The 17,766-nt window shown below is 32.0% G+C and overlaps 1 long non-coding RNA gene across 1 annotated transcript in view; it reads right to left on the bottom strand.

The window, feature by feature from the left end:
• Nucleotides 1-17,766, bottom strand: part of LOC118180999 (uncharacterized) — a 58,178-nt gene that overhangs the window by 29,596 nt on the left and 10,816 nt on the right. The gene's annotated exons all lie outside the window — the stretch shown is intronic.

Here is a 17,766-nt window from a genome sequence, read left to right as displayed (position 1 = left end):
GTATTTAAGGTATTTAGAACATGTTCGTTACTTGAAATCATCTATTTGCAATGTAGATCTTTAAAATCATAATTATTAATGAGGTCACGTATTATACGTAGTTTTTGTGCAAAGAGATAATCTGTGTCTTTAAGATAACTTTTGGTAGTATTAGCAATGAACCTAAATTTGACCAGAGTCTTATGAAATTTTGGTAGTGCATACATATTTGCAAATCTGTTATTATATTTCCGAGGAAGAATTTTGAGTTTTTTATGTAGTGCATTAAATTTATTGAGAAGAATCTTAGTGCTGGTAGTAATCTTTTGATAGGTGCAAGCGTTATTCAATTCATTATTCAGAAGGTCGTAATAAAACTTTTTTCAAATAACACTAAAATTGTTGCTAGCTTTGTCAATCTTTGTGATGATAAAGTTATCTTGCTGTTTTTGAATAAGAGTTTCTAGATGCTTTTTATTGTGTAAATAATTGAAATTGGGTAACTTGAAAAGCATAAGCTGAAATTCTTTAATTAGTGCAGCTTTCCATTCTAGAAAAGTAGTAGTAGGTAAATTGGATCTATTACTAGCTAAAATGATAAATTTATCAAGATCATTATTGAATTGTTTAAGGCTAAAGTGCTTATTAATACTGAAAGTAGGACGAAACTTGGTGCCAAGTTGCATAATTTCTCGTAATTATATATCTTCAATGATATTGAGATCTCCAGTAACTACATGCTGGTGATACGAATCTACATATTTATTGTAAATAGGAAGTTGGCAATGACATATGCTATCTTCTATTATATTGTGGTGGTTGAAGTTTTTTTTTTTTTTTTTTTTCAAATTTAAAACAGGGCTTCATTTGAAGTTGTTAGTCAGGTAGCAAGTGTTGATATTTTTTAAAAATGCTTGGAATTTTTAACTTAGCGTAATTAAAATGACCGTTTTTAACTGATCATTTTAATTACGTATCTTAGGTTGACCAAAAAAACTAGTATATTGCTCATTTTCAATTATTTATAAAGCCATGCCTTTTGAAATTAATTTTCATTTAATTTAGATTTCTGTTTTTAAATTAATTTGAAAGATATGCCTCATGTTTAGATCGTTAGCGCTTTTGTACTAAATTTACTTTTAATTTTGTACTTGCTTATGAACATTTTAATTGAGGAATGCTTTTCAGCAAGTTTTCCGTTCTGGGTGGTGGACTTATTTTAGATTCTGATTACTTGAGAAAGCCTTGTTTGGTCTTTCACTGCTAAATTTATTTGTGCTGTTATTTTTTAAAATGCAGTTGATTTGATTTTTAAGTCATCTCTATTCTTTAGTTCTTAGCAATATTATAATCAGAAGTATGAATTTTATTTATTTCTCTGTTTGGGGACCCAACATATGGCCCGTAAGCTGAAAGTCCTTTTGTTCGATTCGTTATCACAACAGAACTGGGAGGGGACTATCTTAAAAACAAAATTTGTAGAGCACTAAAATCATGTATTAAGGTACATAATTCTGTATTTTACAAGGCACTGTACGATATATTAAAAAAAATCTTTGAAGTCGCAAAAAGTAGCATAAGGAAATGATGGAGGTCGCAAAAATTTCGCAAAATCGCAAATACTAAAATTTTAGTAGCACAAGTTTGTCAAAAGTCGCACAAATTTGCGAAAAATCGCACGATCTGGCAACACCGGTTATAACGGTTGCAAATGCAGAGTGACTACGAAACAAGATTTAAACATTTATGGCAACATGTAAAAAATGTTCACGCATGTGTAGACATAAAATAACTCATTTTCTACAATGGTAAATGTCCTGCTCCAAAATTTCATGCTTTCAAGATATATGAATAAGCTGAAAAAAGAACTTATGCCGTAACCTTTCTACCGATAAAAATCACGCCAAGAACTCTTCACTGGTGCATCGAACTTTCATTCGCCACATAAATCACGCATGTCGAGAAACAATAACTATACAATAAAAGCCGACACATTTCCTGCTTTCTATTTGACAAACAACCAAGACTTACACGAAACGTCCATTGAAACAGCACGGCGCCATTAGGCGTCAGAGCTCTTGAAAGTAACAGGAAGACATTGTGAGTGATAAAAATACTATTCAAGTAACAAATTAAGTCTTAATTTTTCTTTTCGATCAAAGATCTTAAACATGGATCAAGACCAGAAACATATAAATATATAATTTTATAAATTTTGTCTTACAATATCTATTCATTTATTTATATGCAATCAAATCAAATGAAGTATTAGTTAACAAAATTATTTCAAAATTCCCATTAAGTTTTAGAAATTGTAATTTCTAACACTGAAAAGAAAAGAATTCGATATTAGGTAGATTTTTGCTACGCTGTCCTCCGGTATATCATTTTTGAAGATAGTAAGTTAAACGTAAAATTAATCTTATACTTTTTATTACGTCATTTAGTTAGAAACTAAAATTTTAAAGAATTTAGTTGAGACAGTTTACTTAGAATGAACTACAGCTGTCTTTATCAGAAAATAATTACATCTAAGACAAGCAAATCGTAGTATAACCCAAAAGAAAAACAATTTTTCTGTGGAATAATCCAGTTTATTAAACATTAAGTATGAGTCTTTTCATTAAAATAAGCGGAAATAAATTTGTTAACATAACATGGGAGCTAAGGACTTGTTTCAAAACTATTGCTAAAAATTAACTCATCTATTTTAAATACATACATACGTAATTCAGAAGTCAAACAACAAAAATCAGCGTTATACCTACAAAATTTTCACAGGACTAGTTTCGATGGTTTTACCGAACCATCATCTTCAGCTGCAAAACCGCAAATGAACAAGATAGGAAATAATGATTAGATAAGATAAGAAAGCCTGGACAAGAATAAGCAAGTGGCGCCATCTGTTGGCGAAACCAGAACTAAAACATAATTTCTCTAAAAGCCGAAGGCAAATTTGGATTGGAATTAGGATCGTTAACTAGAACAGAAAGATTTTTATGAATGTGAAATGCCTCTAGAAAATCCAGTTCTCCAATGGAAGATGTTTTTTGAATAATTTTGGCAGCAGAAAAATTGAAAGTGTGATTTTCGGACCAACAATGTTGAGCAACAGAAGACCTCTGTGTTTCCTTTTTTCTAACATATGCCTCATGTTCTTTGACGCGAAATTTTAAGGCTCTCTTAGTTTGGCCAATGTAAATTAAACCACATTGTTTTTTCTCCCATCAATAAAATTCCAACTTCTATACTCAAGGACCCCATTCCGGATATGAATTCCTGGGGTATTTATAGGATTCCTTGCCAGTGTGGTTTAATTTACATTGGCCAAACTAAGAGAGCCTTAAAATTTCGCGTCAAAGAACATGAGGCATATGTTAGAAAAAAGGAAACACAGAGGTCATCTGTTGCTCAACATTGTTGGTCCGAAAATCACACTTTCAATTTTTCTGCTGCCAAAATTATTCAAAAAACATCTTCCATTGGAGAACTGGATTTTCTAGAGGCATTTCACATTCATAAAAATCTTTCTGTTCTAGTTAACGATCCTAATTCCAATCCAAATTTGCCTTCGGCTTTTAGAGAAATTATGTTTTAGTTCTGGTTTCGCCAACAGATGGCGCCACTTGCTTATTCTTGTCCAGGCTTTCTTATCTTATCTAATCATTATTTCCTATCTTGTTCATTTGCGGTTTTGCAGCTGAAGATGATGGTTCGGTAAAACCATCGAAACTAGTCCTGTGAAAATTTTGTAGGTATAACGCTGATTTTTGTTGTTTGACTTCTGAATTAGTATTTATTCGGCGAGTTATTGTGTCTTAAACATACATACGTAATGAAAGAAAATTTAGAAGGACTGATGTAAGAACAGCGAGACGTAGAAAAGCAGAAATACTGATGGCGAAGCACGTAGATGGCATATTTAAAAGGAGGAAGAATTCTGGATGAGTAAAATGCTAAAATGTGAAATCCGTAATGCCTAGGAAACTTGGCAGCTGAGTAAGATTAAATATTCATTTTTATTCCAATTGACATTTGTAGCCACAATTTTCTTGACACTCTAATCGTGCCTACTCAAAAATATTTACATTTTTTAATACTGCTGCGATAGGAAGAGAGCGAGGAAAATACCGTCTTAAAATCGGAATAAAGGCAGAAACTAAGTGCGCAGTTATCCAGTATGGAGGCTCTTTAAGAGAAGGTTTTGCGGTTTTGCAGCTGAGGATGGTGGTTCGGTAAAACCATCGAAACTAGTCCTGTGAAAATTTTGAAAATTAACGCTGATTTTTGTTGTTTGACTTGTGAATTAGAAAGCTTTGGTTTAGGTTATAAAATTTCAGTTCTCAAAACCTTGAGTTCAAATTCCTAATTAGCTACGTCATCAGTGTATATATAAATATTTAAAATAGATGAATTTATTTACTAAAGAAATATTGATTATATTATCTCCTAAGATTAATTTTAGTACAATTATCTAAAAAGAGTGAATCCATAGTTAGTAAGTTTAATTCCGAAAATTGTTTTAAAGCAACTTGAATGTAAATTGTTAAAAATGTTTAACGGGGACTTGAATTAAATCATGAATAACAAAATTTCAATTGTAAAAAGAAATTAAATTAAAAGCAAGTAATTAAATTAAAAGCAAGTAATCATTTCCATTGATTGGAAATTAGTTGACTTTTCAAAGGGAACAAACCAACTCCCGTTCAATGAACAATAATTAAGAAATAAATACGAAGGTGTTTCGTCCTTTACTTAAGTAATAAGGCGATGCCAAACTGGCAATTTAAGTTAGGCCAAATATTTCCATGAATTCAAGGGATCAAGAACCAATGCAGAGCACTAAAGAACTCATTCTGATTAATCATTTTCGCTAATTTAATTTAATATAGTCACAACAGAGCGGAGAATATTATTTATGGAGTGGTAGAGCTTACTGCATTAAAGATGAGAGTTGCAGAGCGGCAGATTTAAATTTTCTTTATTCTTGAGAGATATATTCGTAATTTGAATTACATAGCGTATAGGCACGAATTTTTGATCACATTTGAGCCTTTTTTACATCTTCATAACAATTAATTTGGATGAAATAAAAAAACAGGGGTGCAGCAGCGAAGAACAAGCAAGTTAGCAGGGAAACGAAAAAGAGGATGCGACGTGTTCAAAATGAAATTTTCGTTTAAAATTAGTTGGTTTTGTTTTAGCTTTATTTTGATTGCTTAATAATTACTTTCTAAAAGTATTATTGGCGTATGTAAGTATCTGCGTCACTTGCTAATGACTGGAGCATATACTGAAGCATATGACAAAGATTAATTTTGGAGTGGCGCATTTTAGAGCGGTTAATTATCAGAAGCTCTTATTTTTAGTATGAAAAAAGAGAAATAAACAAATTAAAAATGGAGAGTTCAGGAACTTTTGAAAACTAAAGTTTGTCAGTATTATGATTTTCGTCTGTTTTATCTTACGTTTATGTAAAGAAGATGTATTAACAGCAGTTTTAGCCAGAAAAGAATTAATCCCCACATGGGGAAACAGCAAATACCTAATTAGCTGTACAGCTCTCAACTAATAAATTAGTTATCATTTTCAAATATCTATTTTAAATAAGTAAAAATATTCGATTTATGACATGGCAAAATGGAATCCTCTTTCACTCTTCTATAACAATGATTTTATTTAAAAGTATATCCTGAACATTATTTGCAATGGAGTAAAAACAGGCTTTCAGAGGGTGAACAGAGACAGAAAGCGAATCATCGAAATGCAAAGAAGAATAACCACTGAATAACGTATACTCCCAAACACAGTAATAAGCTAAGGACTGTGATAAGAACCATTACTCTCCATATCATTTCGCAGTAATACGTTTTTATAAATGCAAAGCAGAGTTCGTACTGACTGTTTGATTTAAATCTCACTAATGCTCACTACTGGCAGAGTGGTTCGATCCGAGTTCAAATCCCAAAGAAAAGACTACTTGCATGAATATTTTCATTCTTTCCCCTCTTTGTAATGCAAATATAAGCCATTTTCCCTCAGAAAGTCCACTACGAAGACATCCGTCCCGTTAGGGATTTAACTCTCGCTTATTCGATTAAACAAACAAAACTTGATAACGATATTCGGGTGTTCCAAATGCAGAAGAGCATGATAATAATTTCTCAGATTATCATATGTAATGTTATCTTCTAACCCAAATCCTTCTAATGTATTAAGAGGGCCCACCAGCGGCGAGTGATAAGGCCGCCGACCACTAGTAACTCGATTCGGCTTTAAATCGCGACGACACTTGCACCAGCGACTAGCGATGACGCTAATATTCAGTAGTCAGTACGGGTTCTAATCTCGGTGAACGGGCTGGCACCATGGGCGATTTCGTGTTTTTCCTTATGTATACTCGCCCCACTTGTGGATAAGTGATTAAGAATGATAAGTGATGAACATACATGGGTAGCTCGACCCGAGATCAAATACCGACAAACAGGCTAACTGCATGGGAATTTTCGTGGATTTCTTCATATGTAACGTGAATAGGAACCAGTTTTCCTTAAAACGTTCTTCACGAAGTCATCCATCCCTTAGACAGTAGCCTTTGTATGCTTTGTCTTACTTAAGTAATCTAATATAACATAAGGTTACCATATAACAGCAATGAGAATCTAGGACCATAGAATGCTTGTGAGGGCGGGATGAACAGCCTGGAATTGAGTAAAAAATGTGTTTTCTATTGATGCATATATGTAATAAAAACAAATTTAGAAGTACAGATGTAAGAACACTGAGACATAGAAACGCAGAAATATCGATGGTGTAGGTACTTGAAAGTTTAGAACGCAGTAGATGCATACTGAAAAGGAAGAACTGAGTAGAATGCTAATCCATAATACGAGTAAGTAGGAACTTGGCAGTCGAGGCAGATTAAATCCCATTTTTATTTAAATTCATATTTGTGGTCACGGTTTACTTATCACTCTAATCATGCCTATATTCAAGAACATTTACATTTTTGTGCTGCGACAGGAAGAGAGCAAGGGAAGTAGCGTCCAAGCAGCACAGAAGTTCAAGCTAAAAGTGCGCATTTAAAATCCAGTATGGAAAATCGCCAAGAGGAACTTTTGGTTTAAGTAGAAAGGTTTCAGTTCTCAAAATTTAGAGTTCAAGTTCTGAATTAATTACGGCATCAACGCTAAGCAAGCCACGTGACATAGGTAAATCTAGAAATTGGGCAGTCCAGAAAAGTTATTTACAAAGAGGAAATACACAAATTAAAAATGGTGAATGAAGATGCTATTAGTAAATTAAATTATAAAGCTGATTTACATATTTTTATCTTATATATATACGCGTTTGTGTATTGATGTAACACTGTATTTTTATAAGCTACTTATAAACCTGACCCAAATTTAAAAAATTAATAATTTGTCTGAAAACTTTTATGTGAATGTCCATATGTACCACATTTTATAAAAAAATAGTTTCAGTGATTAAACAAAGAAAGCATAAAACATGTACGCTATCCAAGTCTGCGTGACATATAAAAGTTGGTATGAAAGAAGAAAGAGAATTATACAGCAAGGGCAACAAAATATTCGAGTTATCGATAAAGCAGACTGCATATCTTTTGCAGCATGTCTACTATTAAAATTACGTGGATGGGTAGCATTCATATTTCTTGTATTAAATAACATTTTTCCGAGAAACGCTTTGTTGAATTTTGCATGACCATAAAAGTCACTACATGAATCTTTGGTATTCATATTCAAGTTTGACAGTTCCTTTACTTTCGACACTTATGATAACCTCTTTCTGCAGACCGAATCCTGGACTGTCCGAGCTAATCTTGGTCTTCTGATACCCATAATTATAGGACAACATACGCCGAACAATTTTCTCTAAAAAATATATGCGCCACCCTGATACTTCTGAAACATACTTTCGTCATCAGCTGATTTTGATACTGATAAAATTTTCTAAATATAAGAAATATATCTCTTGTGCTGGTTATTTTAGTAGACAAAGAATAAAATAGAATAGCACACTTTTAAAATGCTTTACGGACAACTTATAACAAGTACTTTGCAAGCAATAATATTGTGATGACAATAGCACATTTAATTTAAAGGTAGCCAGTAAACTACGCTGATGTACAAATCAATTCTGCAGGAAATTGTTTGGCGTGAGTTGTCCTATAACGGAAAAGATCTAAAACAGGGAATCCTGAAATAAAAAAATGTGACATTACGACTACCTTGCACATAATTTATTAGCACAGGTATAGAGCCCTTTCAAACATAAACTGGGCGAAATTACCCAGAAAATGTACGGAAAATGTATATATTATACTTTTCAGAATTAAAATATATACACAGACTTGAAAATTATTTTGATTAAGTGATAATTCATCAGAAAAGCAGTATTTTATACGCGTAGAAGAACTCCAGAGTTTCACTGCTCTTTTTCTTTTTAATGAAAGCTCGCTATGTTACCATTACTTAATATTTACAATCATTTTCTACTTTTACAATCATTTTTCTACTTTTTCATCATAAATGATTGTTTATATGATCAATGACAATCATTTAAGTTTCATAACTAATAATATCTATTAAACTGAAATGCTGACCCCCAAAAATTAACTTCTTTCCTTGCGTACGGCCCACCAGCGGCCGAGCGGTAAAGTCGCTGAACACTGGTAGTTCGGTCCGAGGTTCGATTCCCGCGAACGGGCTGGCTGCATGGGTGTTTTCGTGGTTTTCCCCATGTGTAACGTGTATACGAGCCAGTTTCCCTTAGAAAGTCCTCCACGAAGGCATCCCTCCCCTTGGGCAGATAGCCTTAGTGTGCTTTGCCATAATTAAATAAACCAAAACCAAACCTTGCGTAACAGACTTAGTAAAATAGTAAGAGATTTTGGAAATGAACTCATTAATCCTATGCTACTGAACGAACAGTAAAACTGAGCATTTGATTCTTTTCAGAAATTGAGCACATTATTTCAGATTTCACCTTATTTTCAGACACGATGCCTAAATTACATTATTTCAAATGAATATGTGAATGAAAAATATAATGATTTTCATTAATATAAATAAGATTGGTTTGGTTTGGTTTATTTAATTATGGCAAAGCACACTAGGGCTATTTGCCTAAGGGGAGGGATGCCTTCGTGGAGGACTTTCTAAGGGAAACTGGCTCGTATACACGTTACACATGGGGAAACCCACGAAAACGCCCATGCAGTCAGCCCGTTCGCGGAATTCGAACGTCGGACCGAACTACCAGTTTCCAGCGACTTTACCGCTCGGCCGCTGATGAGCTTAATATAAATAGGAAAGGAAAAACTGCTGTCTAGCATTTTTCACCTATTCCATTTCTTGGCTAAAGATTGAGTATCATCCATAGAAAATAATTAGTGATATCCATACGCTAAAAGGAACACAGAACTGCTAAATTATACTATGAATTTGTATTTGACCTTTGTTTTCCTCACAATGCATATAAACTTTTGAAAGGTTATTTTTTAATCATATCTAGAACACTTAAAAAATTCATTACATTTTAGATGTCAGTTTAAAAAATTTCTTCAGTAGAACTATTAAACACGTGGCCGCGTATGTTCCTTATTGATACACATCCTATAATCTATTCGTTAACCCCAGTTAAAGAACTAAAACTAATGTAATTATTTGTCTTCAGCTCTTCTCGAAACACATTTTCTACGGATGCTCATGACCCAGTTTGTGAAAAAATAATTTCAGCCTTAAAAAGCTGAAGGATTTGAAACTCTTTGTGTGATTTTTTATGTTCATAAAAATCACTACATGAATGCTTGGTATTATTCTCTTTCAAGTTTCATTGCTCTTTTAAGTGTTGACCCATCTAACTAATTTCTCCCTGGAGACCAAATGTTATTTTGTAGCTTTAAAAATCCTTTATGTTGATGCTGATGCTTTGATGATGCTTTTAGCGGCAAAACTACTTAACTATACATACGGATTCGGTTTTAGCTGATTATGGCAAAGCACCCTAGGGTTATCTGCCTAAGGGAAGGGATGCCTTTGTGGAAGACTTTCTAAAGGGAACTGGTTCTTGTACATGTTACACATCCGTAAACCACGAAAACACCCACTCAACGATTTTTACCGCTCTGCTAACTAGACGCACAATCAGTCTTATTTAAAAACTCCTGACGTCTGGTAACCTTATCCATGCAGCATCTAGTGTACGGATAAGTAACGTATATTGATTTTAAGTAGATATTGATAACGATTGCATTTTTTTTTTTTTTTTTTTTTTTTTGTAAATGTTTGCTACATACAAATCAAATGTTTTACTTCCAAAATGATTTTTAAGTTCTTATTTCAGAAATCAGTTAAAAAATGTTATATATAAATGAGAATCGAAAACTTCCTTTGGCTAGTGTTGGTCAGTTTATGCTGCTCAGCTGGCAAGCTCTACATAAGAATATGGAAATAATTCATATTCTAGAATTCCATATAAAGAGGGCAGCCAGTTTTACTCCCGGATGTTGAATCATCAAGGCTATGTAATTAGCAGAGAATGAGTCTTAAGGAACGAGATTCATAATAATAGAAGGATAATCGCCACCATTTTCTTAGTCTAGATTTAAAAAAAAAAAAAATGCTTTTAAAATAGTATTGTGACGTACTGGGCTGCATTTTACGTTCGAATAATAATAATAAAAAAAGAAAATTATTTTAAAGCATTAGTAATTTTGTTATCCTCCCGAATCAACATCCGGGAGGATAACTGCTTTCGGAAAATACAGCATTTTCATTCGACGATGGCAAAGGAAAATAAAGACAAGTCGAAAGAACTTGCACTACATGCAGGTATCGATCGACTTCAGACGGCAATCAGTAGAAAATTTCTGAAAAAAAAGGTATTTGAATGAAGCATTTCGATGAACTAAAACATTTTAAAGCTTTTATTTTAACACAAAACATCTAAGATTTGTCATTTTTTTTAATGAAATTAGTATGTATTTCCATAAGTATATTTTCTTCAAAACATCGTTCATGGTAAAACCTACCAAAAATATTTCAATTTTAATGCATTTTTTCTTTGACTTCGTGTATCAAAAATGCGAAAGGAATAGAACAAAATTACTAATGCTTTAAAATAATTTTCTTTATTATTATTATTATTATTCAAACGTAAAATGCAGCCCAGTACGTCACAATACTATTTTAAAAGCATTTTTTTTCCATCTAGACTAAAGAAAATGGTGGCAATTATCCTTCTAGTATTATGAATCTCGTTACTTAAGGCTCATTCTCTGCCAATTACATAGCCTTGATGATTCAACATCCGGGAGGATAACTGGCTGCAAGCCAAAAAAGAAGGCCTGATCATTCAGGGCGTTTACGACAGCGGACGTGAGTTAAAGCATCCGAGGCTAAAGAGAAATTTTTAAGCTCATTTTCTAGCACAGCACTTCTATAACTGGAATAAATAAATTTCAACGTTTAAACTGACCATCATTTTAATTTTATCACACGCATGCGTGAATAAGAATCTTCACGTTTATTTTTCCAGTTAGTTATACAGAATATTTGCTCATTGGCCTGATTTCCGCAGGGGCTACCGAGGCATATGCTCCGCGCCTCCATTTTACGGGAGGCTTCCAAATCATTTTATAATATTTCAGCTATATACAGTTTTATACAAGTTTTCAATTATAAGTTTTAAAATGTAAAATTACGAGCCCATCAGAAGCAATTACTTTTTCACCGTTTTAAAGAAAGTGGATTTTATGCCTGCACTTAATTATTGAATTGATAAATTAATAAATAATTTAAATGCATTAATTTACTCATTTATCAATAACTTCTAAGATTTCTAATCAAATCAATGAGAATTCTTTAGATTATTTCGTTTCAATTAATTTCTGCCAAAAAATACAATACAAAATCCTAGTTTAAAATTTGTAAATTTATATTTTATGCAGCATATACTAAACTAAAACCACGGGGAGGGGCATATCCAAGAAAAGTGAAATGTTCTTTGTTGCTTCAATAAGGTTGGTTGAGAAATATTGAATTATAAGGTTATTTCATGAAATATTTTATATGAAATGCACTTTAAATAAAGCATAATTTGCATCCGTGGCAAGTATTACCTTAAAAGAATTATAAGGCATCCCACCGTAAGGTTTTGCCCTGTGTCCTGACTATTTTATATTCATCTACCGATTTTTCGATATTCTTTCTATAGCAGATGAAAACCAAACTTCTAAAAAAAATTTCAATTTTCTATCTTCAATAATGGGCCTAAGTTTACTTTTTGCTTCTGATTACCAGCTGTACTGAAACCTATTCATTTTAAAAGAGATACAAAGTTTAGGTTTTGAATATGAAATCAATCCGTATCAAAAATTTAAATTTTATTGAAAGAAATGTATGTGTATTTAATTATGGCAAAGCACACTAGGGCTATCTGCCTAAGAGGAAGGATGCCTTTCGTGGAGGACTTTCTAAGGGAAACTGGCTCGTATACACGTTACACATGGGGAAAACCACGAAAATACCTATGCAGCCATCCCGTTCGCGGGATTCGAACCTCGGACCGAACTACCAGCGTTCAGCGACTTTACCGCTCGGCCGCTGGTGGGCCTATTGAAAGAAATGAATTTTATTTAATGTAAAAGATTTTAAAATAGTTTAAAAGTATAAGCAATAATTAACGATGCATTTTTAAAAGTAAAAAACTACTTACGTAGCAGCATGTTTTATTAATTCTGATTTGAAAATATATTACAGAACAGAGCATTCGATAATTTGCAGCTGCTTTCTCTTTAGTTCCTTATATCATATCTAAACTATTCAGATAAGACTTATAACAGATAGAAACTTGACAATAGTTAAGGAAGTCTTTTAATATGTTAACTTAAAAATTATCACTAGGGAAAAATTTTAGTTTCACATTAAGAATTTCCATCTAGTCGAGAAATTTTTGCAGTCACAACTGCAGTCCTTCCTTGTTTTATTGATTTTTTACATAAAATACGATAGACAGAGTATACATTTTATAATGTTAAGGAAAACTAATAATTTTATAATGCTCAGGAATGTCAGTTCTGGTTTTTTTTATGATAAAAATTACGTACCAGACACACAATTCCATCTATTAGAACGCACGTAATCTCATAGCGAACAATATTCGCTGCTGTTTCTTTCGTTTTGGTGTGTTTATTTATTACGGCAAAGTATTGGAGGCCTATCTCGCCTAAAAGGAAGAATACATTCGTGCAGCAGTTTCTAAGGAAAACTGGCTCGTATACGCGTTACACATGGGAAAAACACGAAACAGCCATGCAGCCAGCCAGTTCGGTGAATTTGAATCCCAGGCCTAATTACCAGTGGTTAGCGAATTTACCGCTCGGCAGCTGGTGGGTCTTTCGTTTCTTTCATTATTAGACAAATTTATAGCAACTAGTCGGCAAAAACAAGCAGCATTTTCTTTCGTATCTGAAATAAATACAAAACAGACTCCCTTAAAAATTCCTCCATGAAAGACCTTCTTCTAAGTTAGCTCGATAATTCATGATTTCTCTGTAAATTCTGTAACTAATAAATAGAAAAGAATAAGTACAGAATAATATCATTATTAATAGGTAAGGAGATAAATAATTCAGAGTTAGGACGGAAAACAGATTTTTCCTTTTAAAAATATATTGTTTGGATTAAAGACGATTAATTTAAAAGTCCTTTATATATATATTAGGGGCACCAGAAAGTAATGTCGCTTTCTTACACTAAATTCAAACGAATAAATTTGCAACAAGTTTTTATTTTTAATCAATAATATAATCACCCTCCTTATCAGCAACCTTTTGCCATCTAGTATGCCGATTTCAATCCCAGACCGATAAAAATCCATTGGTTTTTGAGTAAAATATCTCGAGATGGCATTTTGGACATCATCCAAATTTTCAAATTTTTCGTCACTAAGAAAATGTTGTAGGGATCGGAGTAAGTGGAAATCCGAGTGTGCGATATCGGTCGAATATAGTGAAAGAGGCAGTACCTCCCACCCCGATTCATTATATTTTTCCAGTGTTCGTCTTGCATTGTCGTGTTGCAGAATGACGCCTTTTCCGTTGACAATCGCCAGATATTTTTCGATTAAAAATTGGTTCACTAGATCCAATAAGGTCCAATTTCACAATAAAGGTCAACATTAACAGTTTTTCCAGGTTTCAGCAATTCAAAATGAACTATTCCGCGAATATTCCATCAAACACCCAGAAGTGCCTTTTCGGGATGTAAACCCTTTGTAACCCCTACTAAAACTGCCTTTTGAGTTTTGGATTATCATACAGGACTTATTTTTTTGTGTCCACTAATCAAACGATCAAAAAAACGGTTCTGTAAGGTGTCGTTGAAGCAATACGTTGCATGTGATGGATAGGTTGGCTTTGTTCTTTTCGGACATATTATGGGGGACTCAAACACCTGCTTTGCTTATTTTTCCATTCTGCTTTAAATGTCCTTGGATGGTCGACCAAGGTTGGTTAAGAGTGTTTGACATGGATTTGCTTCCACTTCTGTCCTGAGCATGTTGCTGTCGACAAGCGCAGAAACGACATTACTTTCCGGTCCCCCCTATTATATATAAGATAAGAAATATGTAAATCAACTTTATCATTTAATTTAGTAATAGCCTTTTCATTCCTCTTTTTTTTTAATTTGGTTATTCCCTCTTTATTCCAAAAATAATAATAACATTTCTGGACTGTGACACTTCTAGATTACTCTATGCCACAAAGTTTGCAGAAATACTGATGCCGTAGATACTTCATACTTTTAAACTTATGTTTTTGCCAATTTATTGCCATTTACTTTTATTTAGAAATTAAATTTGTTATGATATTTTTAAATTAGATTTTTAAGTTCTTTCTAATTTACATATGAGAGCTCTCATAATGAAACGTATACGGGCTATGTCCCTGATGCCTACTCATACACTGTAAATATTGTTAAAAACTTTGTCTTACTTCGCTAACACACTAATGATTTTTTCTCAGAAGGCTTTTTTCTCCCCGAGCCTTTTTCTTTTTGAAGGGGAGGATGTGTAAAATTTAAAAAATATGTAAATTAGCTTTAAAATTTAATTTAGTAATAGCCTTTTAATTCCTCTTTTTTAATTTGGTTATTTTCTTTTTATTCTAAAAATAATAATAACATTTTTGGACTGCGCTATTTCTAGATTAAACTTTGCCCCAAAGCTTGCGTAACGCTGATGACGTAGTTATTTCAGAACCTAAACTCTGAGAACTGAAACCTTTCTAACGTAAACCAAAACCTTCCTCTTTGATGAACTACTCTATTGGATAAATGCTTGCTTTGCTTATATCTCTGTTGGTGCTTAGAGGCCATTTCATTTCGCTGCGCTCTTTTCCTGTCACAATAGTATTCAAAATGTAAATGTTCTGCAAATAGGCACAATTAGAGTGCCAAGTGAACTGTGGCTATAAATGTGAATTTAAATAAAAATGGAATTAAAACCGCCTCGACTGCCAAGTTTCTTAATCATTACGAATTCTACAATCAAAGCATCAAGTCTCTACGCCATAAATATTTCTACGTCTCAGTGTTCTCACTTCAGTACTTCTAAATTTTGCTTTTATTATCTATATATAGAGAGATAAAAGTTTAGAAATTAAATTCGAGAAAGCTGGTATAGTTTAAATAAAGTAAGTGGAATATTAAGTCAATCTAAAATGGTAAAATGATGATACAAACGTATCATGCAAGACCAAGAAACGTGAATGACGATAAGAAGTATAAAAAAATATTAAACGTGAATTATGCATTTAAAACAACTAAAAGTTAATAGAGTTACATTTTTCTAAAATCCATTGAGTGTTTGTATATTAGATCATATTTTGCTAAATATAAAAAGCTCAGAAATTACCTGCAATTAAACACTTGAAACTTACAAATTTTAGTACTCATAAAAGAAAAATAATGAATGGTGTTGATAAATGAACAAAGTGTTTTTAAATAAAAGACAAAAAAAAAATAATAGCCAATCAAATGCATGAAGACAGTCAAAATATTTTCAAAACATTAAGTATCTATCTCTACTATGTTTTCAAATTCTGATATTTATCAATATAAAATTTATGCATATGCTGCGAATTTAGTTAAATAATCAAGCGATAACAGTTAAATCCCTGTTAAACCAATAAACACTCGAATTGGAAGTACATATACCAAAACTGAAACAAAAACAATTTAACAAACAAAACAAAAATATTTTAAAGAAACAACAAAACAAAAATATTTCAAAGAAATAGTATAATAAAATATAATTAATATATTATAATAAAATTAATGTAATACATGTTGCTGAAAATTCCTTGGTTTTCTTCAAGCAGCAACCAAAGAATTTTCAGTATAGCCGCTTTTCTGAATTACATCTATATGATTCTGAAATTTAGAAAAATTAATTGAAATAAAATTATAAAATAAATATAAATTTATTGAAAAATTATTAAATTAAAATCCCTTAAAAGTGCAATAAAGAAAAATTTAAAAAACTTTTGCAATTAAATTAATTTTAATTAATCATCAAGATATAATCTGCTTCGATGTGACCCTAAAATAATTATTACAAATTACAAAAGAATTCTCCAATGAGAAACCAGAACAACCACTGGGTAAATCAAAAGAAATGTGCTAAAGGACTTTGCTTTAATAATTTTTAATAAATTAATTTTTTATTCCCAACTTTCTTTTAAAATTTTTTTCTAGACTTCACTATCTATTCTTCGGGTGCTCCTTGAAAAAAATTAAGGAATTTTCAACAACACTTTTTATGTTAATATTATTATGTTATATTAAATATATTTTATTATGTTATTTCGTTGTAATATTTTTGTTTCATTTTATTAAATTGTTTCTGTTTCAGTTTTAGAATGTGTACTTCCAATTACAGGGTTGATTCCTTTATTGATTTCATTATTATCTCTTTATTAGCATACGTATATATATATATATATATATATATATATATATATATATATACTTATATTTCATAGAGGTGACTGATATAAGAGAAGCCTTCCCATTCTAACATTAGGTAAAATTCAACCTCACACTGAGTTTTAGAAAAAAAAATTTCTAAGCATAATAATAGCACTAATGAGGATTATACGCTCAAGATTTTCAAATCAAAATTTTACATTAGTAGCATAGGTATATTTTAACATATGTTTTTACCACATCATTTATAAACTCATCGCTTGGTTTTATGTACATGTTTCATATCCATTTAGTAAAAATGAAAAAAATAAATTTACAAAATGAAATACACTATATTTCGTAATTTTTCTTATCACTTAGGCGAAAACATTGTGTAAGATTTATGCTCAGATTGTTTTTATGTATTATTCTTTTGATTTACTCTGTGATTTTTATGGGCTTCTGCTTCGTATTCATCGCAGAAGGTAATAGTTTTGCCACGTACATTATTACTCAGGAAATGTAAATCTGTTACACCAAAATTAAATCTCATAGTTTCTCCTAATATTGAACGACAGGCATTATGAGGAATTTCTTCGATCAAAATTCTTCACAGTAGTCGTTGCCGACCTTTTGTGTCCGAGAAGGATTTGGGAAGGTTAAAATATATATTCATGGACTGATAGAAAGGAAATAAATGTGGTTAAAAGGTATCAGCATAATATCATTCATTAAGAAATTTTTGCCTGCTTGGAATAACATCTAGCCATTTTTAACTAAATAAAGCTTTGTA

Source organism: Stegodyphus dumicola, chromosome X2, assembly GCF_044657685.1.
Source record: "Stegodyphus dumicola isolate Sdum_Otavi_A_Nest chromosome X2, ASM4465768v1".
NCBI lineage: Eukaryota > Metazoa > Arthropoda > Arachnida > Araneae > Eresidae > Stegodyphus > Stegodyphus dumicola.
Note: the sequence above shows the minus strand (reverse complement) of the source record. Positions and strands in the feature narration are given on the sequence as shown.